The following is a 10,181-nucleotide window of genomic DNA, read 5'->3' on the forward strand; positions in this document are numbered from 1 at the left end:
GTCGATGCCAGGACGCCCAAGAGCCTTGCACTTTTCTGCCTCATTGTGTGCTTGAACACATTTCTCTGCGAAGTATTTCATCCGCTCTCTTGAACCTTTTGCTTCTTCATGCTTCTTGTGAAATTGTTCTTTGAGCTCATGCAGCGTTTCCTTGAAGCTTTGAACATCAGCCACGCTGAGTTTGGCCATGTTCTTCTTGAAGTGAGCCTTTTCATAATCAATTTTGTTCTTAAGCTCAACAATCTTCTGAGCCAAGGCCAACTCATTTGCAATGGCTCCGTGGAAGGTGACGCTAATGTCCACTAGCAGCTGAAGATCATCAATGCTGAGGCTTGGATCATCAAACCACTCATCGATGAAGTTGTTCAGAATGTCTACGTCAAAGAGGGGCAGATCATTGAAGATCTCCGCCTCTTACTTGCTCTTGATCAGCAGCTCAAGGGCATCATCACCAAGATCTTCATCGCTTGACAGATCAATGGTTTCATCTTCGTTCCGCAGAACGGCAGCAGGAGTAAGTTCATGCCCAGAAATCTTCATGTGCTTCTTCTTCTTGGGCTTCTCCGTCTTCTTGGAGACACGAGAAAGATCTTCAGATTGCACACTGAGTTCAGGAGGTGCAGTTGCCAATGGCTTCGCACGCGAAGCTTTTGGTGCAGCAGAGCACTTTGAAGCCTTTAATTTCTTCTGCTTCTGCGGCTTTGGTGGAGCTGGCGCTTCATCAGAATCTGCATCATCAGCTGAGTGCTCCACGGTGGCCCTCTGGGCTGCGATGTGAGAGAGGAGGCCATCAAGGTCATCGAAGGGGCCGGCGACATTGGGAATTGCCACACGTGTGCCATCAGCCCTTGGAGCAGATGGACCAGGGTTGAAGTTGAGTCCAAATGCCTTCTTGTTCTTAGCCGCGGACTCCTTTGCGAACTGAAAATTGCGCTTGAAGAGAATGTCTTCACGACACTATAACAGAGATGTCGGATCAGAATTCTCAGGCCGTGGTCCTCGGACCATGCACGGGTAGAAGCCTTGAGAAATGGCTTCAGACTGGGACTTGGGATGCAGACCTCTATATATAATATCTCCCTATAGGCGCTTGATTGCATTCTTTTCAGCATATTCAGCAGTGACAAATCTGTACTTGTACCATTCTTCCGCCCAGTACCTTCGAATCCATTGGATTCGAGTCTTGCGCTGGTTGTAGCTTTCCTCAGGATCTGACTTGTACAACTCAAACAGATCTGGAGGCAAATCCTTGGTTGTATCTCCACGGCGCTGCCTGCCGCCCTTTCTAGCTGACTTCTCTGTTGCCATTATATTCAGACTGAATGGCTTCAAGACTATGAATGGCTTCTGTTTGCTGGTCAGACAGGAACTAGCTTCACGAGAGTTGATGTGGTGCTGTAAGAATTCTGCAAATGAATGCAGACTATGAGAACCAAGGGATTCTCCCACGGACCTGTACCTGTGACAGCATTAGAGGTGCGAGGGGAGGGGAAGAGGTCATATGCATTCTTAGAAGATTTTGAAGATAAATCAGTTTGAAGACATTGACCTCAAGTGTGAAGACATTCACTTATTCGATGAGAGTTGGTTCCAGATTTGTACGAATCCATGAATAAGTACAAGTGAGGAATCAAACTAGTTGTGAAGCATAAGTGAATATAATTGGCATGATATGAGATACAGAACAAGACAGATCCAGATTTGGAAGTTAAGAAACCACTTTTGGTTGAAGTGGATGGATCTGACGGATCAAAAAGGAAGTAAAAAGTAAGTTTTAATTACCGCTTGACGAACTGCTAGATGAGGTGAAGAGGGAGGCCGAGCAGTTCAATCTCCCGTGCCCTAACTTGGCGACGGAAGACACCTACGGCGGCGGCGGAGAGGACGAGGTCCGCGGCCAGCGTGAGGATGGCGTCGAACAAGTTGCGGCAGCTAAGCGCTTCGTCTCCAGCGTCGTCGAGAGCTAGCGGAGGCGCTAGGGTTTGTGCGAGGTGGCGAGGTGGAAGAAGAGATTGTGACTGTGGTGAGTTGTGTATTTATAAGGAAAGGGACAACATAGCATAATTACGCAGGTGCCCCTGGCGGTTCACATCTGAAGGACACATGGCATGCATGCAACACATTGAAAGTGGTTCCATGTTCCCACGCACGCTTGGATTGTCGGGTGGTCGTTCCGGCTTCTCCGGTATTCAGGCAATCAGGATATGGCAATAAAAACATATTTAAACTTTTGTCACTTTGTCTTCTGCTGACAAGGATTCAGAGAAGACAATTGACAGGTTTCAATAGAATGCATATGATTTGGATAGATAGAATTTGAGGTAGAAGCACAGAAGGGGTTAGGGTCCGATCACATTCACTTAGATCAAGAAAATGCAAACATGAAGGCATAACTATAAGTGAATGATGTAGAGGACAGAACTCGAATATATGAATATATATCAGCATAAGACCAACTCAACATTGTGAAGATAAACGCGAAGACAAATCATTGTTGAAGACAAACCAAATGCGAAGATTATGCAAATGTGACACCAATAAAAACACTTCAAACAAGAGTTTGGTGGTGGCGTTACCCACCGTATAGGAAGTATTAGACCCAGACACCACGCACAATTATTGTGGCGCTCCGAAGTCAAATTCCACGTTAATGTATTCACACTTAGAATGTATGTCTTCATTGATTGAAGATATACGTTACTTCGTGCGTTGCACATCTAAGTCATCAACATGCATCAGCGTTAGGATGTGTGTCCAATCACAGGACATTTGAGGATTCTAGGATATTTAGCTCACACCGCAACTTGCAAAACCTTTTCTCATCCAAGGGCTTTGTGAAGATATCTGCCAATTGCTCTTCAGTGTTGACGTGAATGATATCAATATCTTCCTTCATGACATGATCTCTGAGAAAGTGATGACGGATCTGAATGTGCTTTGTCTTCGAATGTTGAACTGGGTTGTTGGCAATCTTGATGGCACTTTCATTGTCGCAGTAGAGTGGCACTTGCTTCAGATGGATGCCATAGTCCTTGAGAGTTTGCTTCATCCATAGAAGCTGAGGGCAGCAAGATCCAGCAGCAATGTATTCAGATTCAGCAGTGGAGAGAGACACACAGTTCTGCTTCTTTGAAGACCAACAGACAAGAGATCGTGCAAGAAAGTGGCACGTGCCTGATGTGGACTTGCGATCAACCTTGTCACCAGCATAATCAGCATATGAGAATCCAACTAGATCAAACTCTGAGCCCTTTGGATACCATAATCCTAGTGTTGGGGTGTAAGCCAAATATCGAAGAATTCGCTTCACAGCTAAGTGATGCGACTCCTTTGGTGTCGCTTGGAATCGGGAACACATGCAAACGCTAAGAATTATATCCGGCCTAGATGCACATAAATAGAGTAAAGAACCAATCATGGAGCGGTATACCTTTTGATCGAGCTCTTTACCATTGTCGTCGGGACCCAATTGACCTTTGGTTGGCATTGGCGTCGTGTACCCTTTGCAGTCTTGCATTCCAAACTTCTTCAGACAATCTTTGAGGTATTTCTCTTGAGATATGAAGATGTCGTTGCTTTGCCGACGGATTTGAAGACCAAGGAAGAATTTCAGCTCACCCATCATGGACATCTGATATTGCTCTTGCATCATGTGTCCAAACTCATCACTGTATCTCTTGTCAGTGCAGCCGAAGATAATGTCATCCACATAGATCTGTCATACAAACAGTTCACCATCGTATGTCTTCGTGAAGAGAGTGGGATCCAGGGAACCAGGTTTGAAGCCTTTGCTCTTCAAGAAGTCTTTGAGTGTGTCATACCAAGCGGGAGGGGCTTGTTTGAGGCCATACAGTGCCTTATTGAGATTGTATACCATGTCAGGATGTTTTGGGTCTTCAAAGCCAGGAGGTTGTGCAACATACACTTCTTCTTCAATCTTTCCATTGAGAAAAGCACTCTTCACATCCATTTGGTACAGGAGGATGTCGTGATGGTTGGCATGGGCTAGCAGTATGCGAATGGCTTCAAGCCTAGCCACCGGAGCAAATGTTTCATCGAAGTAAATCCCTTCAACTCGAGTGTATCCTTGAGCAACGAGATGAGCCTTGTTTCTGACTACTTGACCATGCTCATCTTGTTTGTTGCGATAGATCCATTTGGTGCCTATGATGTTGTGCTTGCGAGGATCAGGACGCTTGACCAATTCCCACACATTGTTCAGCTCGAACTGTTGAATCTCTTCTTGCATAGCTTGAATCCATTCAGGTTCCATGAAGGCTTCAGCAACTTTCTTAGGTTCAGATATAGAGACAAATGCAAAGTCCCCACAGAAATTTGCTAGCTGTGTTGCTTTTGAACGAGTGAGTGGACCAGGTGCATTGATGCTATCAATTATCTTCTCAATCTGTACTTCATTTGCAACACGAGGTTGAACTGGACGAAGATTTTGCTCTTGCTGATCATTGTCTTCGTCTTCAGCATTGGCTTCAGGCTGAGCAATGTCTTCAGGTTGACTTGGTGCAGAAATGAAAAGCTCCTCTTCAGCTTGTGCCTCTGAAGGTATGATTTCTCTAGTGCCCATAAGCTTGATCGATTGACTTGGTGGGACTTCATCTAGCACATTTGGCAGGTGCTCTCTTTGTGAGCCGTTAGTCTCATCAAACCGCACATCCACAGTTTCAACTACTTTGTAGTGAAAGAGGTTGAAGACTCTGTAGGAGTGCGAATCCTTTCTGTAGCCAAGCATAAAACCTTCATGTGCTTTCGGTGCAAATTTAGAAGTGTGATGTGGATCCTTGATCCAGCACCTAGCACCAAATACTCTGAAGTAACTGACATTTGGCTTCTTACCAGTTAGGAGCTCATAGGATGTCTTCTTTAGAAGCTTATGAAGATAAACACGGTTGATGACATGGCATGCAGTATCAATAGCTTCAGTCCAGAACTTCCTTGGAGTCTTGTATTCATCAAGCATCGTCCGAGCCATCTCAATGAGTGTTCTATTCTTGCGCTCCATGATGCCATTCTGCTGAGGTGTATATGGAGCTGAGAACTCATGAGTGATGCCCAATGTATCAAGATAAGTGTCGAGGTCGGTGTTCTTGAACTCTGTGTCGTTGTCACTTCTAATGTGCTTGATCTTGATGCCATAGTTGTCATGGCACGATTGGCGAATCGTCTGAAGACATCCTGCACCTCATTCTTGTAAAGGATTATATGCACCCATGTGTATCTTGAATAATCATCAACAATGACGAAGCCATATAGGCAAGCGGTGGTAGTAAGAGTAGAGTAGTGAGTAGGACCAAATAAGTCCATGTGAAGCAGCTCGAAGGGTTGAGATGTCGTCATGATTGTCTTCGAGGATGCTTGGCCCTTGTCATCTTTCCAGCTTCGCAGGCACCACACAGATGATCCTTCTTGAACTTGACGCCCTCGATGCCTATGACATGTTTCTTCTTCGCGAGTGTGTACAAGTTCCTCATGCCAGCATGCCCTAGCCTCCGATGCCAGAGCCAGCACTCTGAACCTTTTGCTAGAAGACATACGGCCAACTGTGGTCCTGCTGAGAAATCTACCATGTACAAATCTTCTTTTCGATATCCTTCAAAGACTAGAGATTTGTCAGATTCTATTAGCACAAGGCAACGATATTTTCCAAATATCACAATCATGTTCAAATCACAAAGCATTGAGACAGACATTAAGTTGAACCCAAGGGATTCAACAAGCATCAGTTTATCCATGTGCTGATCCTTTGAGATTGCAACTCTACCTAGACCCAATACCTTGCTTTTACCAGTGTCAGCAAATGTGATGTGACTCTTTTCAGATGGACGTAAGGTTGAGTCCATGAGAAGACTTCGATCACCAGTCATGTGGTTAGTGCATCCGCTGTCCATAATCCACTCAGAAGCCTTTGGTATCATACCCTACAGTGCAGTTAGGGGATAGGCTTCACCAAGGGAAATGTGAAGCATAAACATTTGACGGACAAGCATATTATCAAAGTTCAAATCCTGGTTAGAGCAGATAGGATGGCTGTCAAGAAAACCAGGAACAAAATACATAGTAAGACCATTTGGGCTTTTTATCTTGCACCCCACAAGATGTTTTAGGTCCCCAGCATAAGCATCAAACGCCTTTGATTTTCGGCTGGAGACCCTTCCCTGCAAAAGAGAGTTAAGTTTTCTTAACCACCCACATTTTCAGGGGTGGCTTCGAAGCAATGAGTCTAAGTGCAGCATCTGAGAACTTCGGCTTTGGAGCCCTAGCAAATAGCCTTGCAGGAGGTGAATAATACTCATATGAATAAGCAGAAAAGTTCTTGGTCTTATGAACATAGCGGTTTGAAGAAACACGCTCATATTCATAAGTCTGAGTGTGATTTCCCTGCAAAACATTGGCGTTAGGGTGACTCTGGTGAGTCCTCTGTCTGTATGAAGCCTTTGGACCATATGAATTCTTTGGTCTGGGGTTTGTCTTCTTCCCTGGTGGTGTCATGATGACATTCACCTGAAGATTCTCAAGACAACTCTTGGGCACCCAGATCTTCTTCATAGGTGGCCCATTCCTGCAGTTAGTACCAATATACCTGGCAAACACTTCACCATTCTGATTCTTAAACAGTTTATAGTTTGCATCAAAGGATTCATCAATGATAATCGGGTTAGTACAAGTGAAGCCAGACAAGGTAGACGGATCCACTGAAGGTCCCTTTGCAGCAACCCATGTGGTTATGGGGTACTGCTCAGGCTTCCAGTAAGATCCATCAACATTCATTTTCCTCTCGAACCCAACACCCTCTTTCCTAGGGTTTCGGTTCAGAATCTGCTTTTTGAGGACATCACATAGTGTCTGATGCCCTTTGAGACTTTTGTACATTCCAGTCTCAAGCAAAGTCATCAACCTGACATTTTCATCAGCAATAGTAGTGGTATCCTCAATAGAGGGGTTAGTTACCACATCAGCAGTTGAAGATATTACAGCATCAGCAGTAGAACATTCAGCAACAAAGACAGCGTTATCACGCTCAAGACATTTTAGACATGGTGGTTCAAATCCTTCCTGAGCGGAACTGATCTGTTGAGCGCGAAGTGACTCATTCTCCTTTTGAAGATCTTCATGAGATGCTCTCAAGTTCTTGCTTCCTTTGAAGATAATCGTAGGAAAGCTTTTCATGAGTTGTTGAGAGCGTTTCATGACAACTTTCAAGTTCTTCATACTTAACATGAAGATTTTTGATGTCTTCAATTAAGGACTGAGATCGGGCCATTTCTGCGTCCAACAGGTCATCTCTTTTGTCTAACAATTTTTGAATATGTTCCATGGCATTCTGTTGTTCAGTTGCAATTTTAGCAAGTGTTTTGTAGCTAGGTTTAGATTCACATTCAGAGTCATCTTCACTTGATGTTTGAAGGTAAGCATCGCGTGAGTTTACCTTGGCACCGCGTGCCATGAAGCAGTAGGTGGGTGCAGAGTCATCCTCATCATTAGCATCAGCATTGGTGACGAGGCCATTGTCTTCAGTGTTGAAGATGGACATGGCGACATATGCTGAAGCTAGAGCCAGGCTTGCCACGCCTGAATCATATTCCTCTTCAGACTCCACCTCCACCTCCTCAGATGCAGACTCCTCCTTTGAATCCATCTCCTTGCCAACAAACGCACAAGCCTTGCCGGATGAGCTCTTCTTGTATGACGAGGACTTGGACGAAGACTTGGAAGAAGACTTTGAGGATTTCTTCTTCTTGTCATCAGAATCATATTCCTTGCTCTTCTTCTTCTTCTTGGTCTCATTGTCCCACTGTGGACACTCAAAGATGTAGTGACCAGGTTTCTTGCACTTGTGGCATGTTCTCTTCTTGTGATCACGAGTGGAAGCTTCATCATTTCTTGAGCTGGATCTTGAAGACTTTCTTAAGCCTTTCTTCTTGGTGAACTTCTGGAACTTCTTCACAAGCATAACAAGCTCCTTTCCAATGTCTTCAGGATCCTTAGAACAACTGTCAGATTCTTCTTCAGAAGTGGAAACAACCTTTGCCTTCAAAGCACGAGTTCGGCCATAATTGGGACCATAGATATCTCTTTTCTCAGATTGCTGGAACTCATGTGTGTTGAGCCTCTCAAGTATGTCAGACGGATCGAGAGTCTTGAAGTCAGGGCATTCTTGAATCATCAGGGCCAGGGTGTTGAATGAGCTGTCAAGCGATCTCAGAAGTGTCTTGACGATTTCATGCTTGGTGATCTCAGTGGCGCCGAGTGTGTGAAGCTCATTTGTGATATCAGTGAGGCGATCAAATGTGAGCTGGACATTCTCATTGTCATTTCTCTTGAAGCGGTTGAAGAGGTTGCGAAGAACACTGATCCTTGAGTCTCTCTGGGTTGAGACGCCTTTGTTGACCTTGGAGAGCCAGTCCGAGACTACCTTTGAAGTTTCCAGAGCACTCACACGACCATACTGTCCTTTGGTCAGATGACCACAGATGATGTTCTTGGCAGTCGAATCCAGTTGAATGAACTTCTTGACATCAGCAGGAGTGACACCTTCACCGGCCTTGGGAACGCTGTTCTTGACGACATACCAGAGGTCGACATCAATGGCTTCAAGATGCATACGCATCTTATTCTTCCAGTAGGGGTAATCAGTGCCATCGAAGATAGGGCACGCTGCGGAGACTTTGACTATCCCTGCAGTCGACATAGCTAAACCTCCAGGTGGTTAAACCGAATCACAGAGAACAAGGGAGCACCTTGCTCTGATACCAATTGAAAGTGCTATTTATCAACTAGAGGGGGTGAATAGGCGATTTTTATGAACGTCTTCAAAACATGGTGGATTCAAAGACAAACAGTAGAAATGAACCTATTGATATGCAACAGAAGTTAGACTACACTAGACAAGCCATAGTCAAGTAAGCAATGAAGTGAAAGCACGAAGACTATTAGCAGCTAGGTAGATGGATCAGGATGGAAGATAGTACGAAGCCAATCAAAAACAGTCTTCACACAGTGAAGCCAATCCGATCATGCAATCAGGCAATGACTTCACGAAGACAAACTATAAGTAAAGAGAGGTAAGAGATAGAACCATTTGCTCGGTGAGGGCAAGGATTTGTTGGACCAGTTCCAGTTGTTGTGACAACTGTACGTCTAGTTAGGGAGGCTGAGATTCAACTCAGAAGACCGCGTCTTCACCTTATTCCCCTTGAGCTAAGGACACTTAGTCCTCGCCCAATCACTCAGGTAAGTTTTCAAGGTAGACTTCCAAACCTTCACAGACTTTGTTCACCGGCGATCCACAATGACTCTTGGATGCTCAGAACGCGACGCCTAACCGGCTGGAGGATTCACAGTCCTCAAGTGTAACAAGTCTTCAGATCACACGGGCAGAAAGACTTCAGTGATGCCTAACACTCTTTGGCTCTGGGTGTTTTGGGCTTTGTCCTCGCAAGGATCTCTCTCTCAAATGCTTCAGATGTGGGTTGCTCTCAAACGACAAAAGCCGTGCACTAACTCTGAGCAGCCACCAATTTATGGTGTAGGGGGTGGGCTATTTATAGCCACGAGGCAACCCGCCTGATTTGTCCGAAATGAAACTGGGTCACTAAGGACCTGACACGTGTCCAACGGTCAGATTTCAAACACACGCGGCAGCTTGACTTGGGCTACAAGTAAAGCTGACTCATCCAGCTTTGGATAAGATTTGCTCTCATTGTCTTCGCTCGAAGACATAGGATTTGGTTGAGCATCACTTTAGTCACTCTGACTTTGTTCACTTGGACCCCACTTAACAGTACGGTGGTTCCTATGACTCAACAAAGAAGAAAAGGAAACTACGAAACAACTATGTCTTCGCACTCCATAGTCTTCATGTGATGTCTTCTCGTGTCATAGTCTTCAATGTATATCTCTTCACAGACCACCAAAGTCTTCAATGTCTTCATACATTTTTAGGGGTCATCTCTGGTAGGTAAACCGAATCAACGTGGGACTACTACCTGTGTTATCCTGTAATTCTCACAAACACACTAGACCCTCAACCAAGTTTGTCGTCAATATTCCAAAACCAACTAGGGGTGGCACTAGATGCACTTACAACTACCAGCGTTGTGTTGCAACCTGCGTGCCACAATCGCTCCAAGGTTATAACATTTGACACCGGTGAGAGCGGTGCGTAT

This window comes from Triticum aestivum, chromosome 5D (genome assembly GCF_018294505.1).
Source record: "Triticum aestivum cultivar Chinese Spring chromosome 5D, IWGSC CS RefSeq v2.1, whole genome shotgun sequence".
In the NCBI taxonomy this organism is placed as follows: domain Eukaryota; kingdom Viridiplantae; phylum Streptophyta; class Magnoliopsida; order Poales; family Poaceae; genus Triticum; species Triticum aestivum.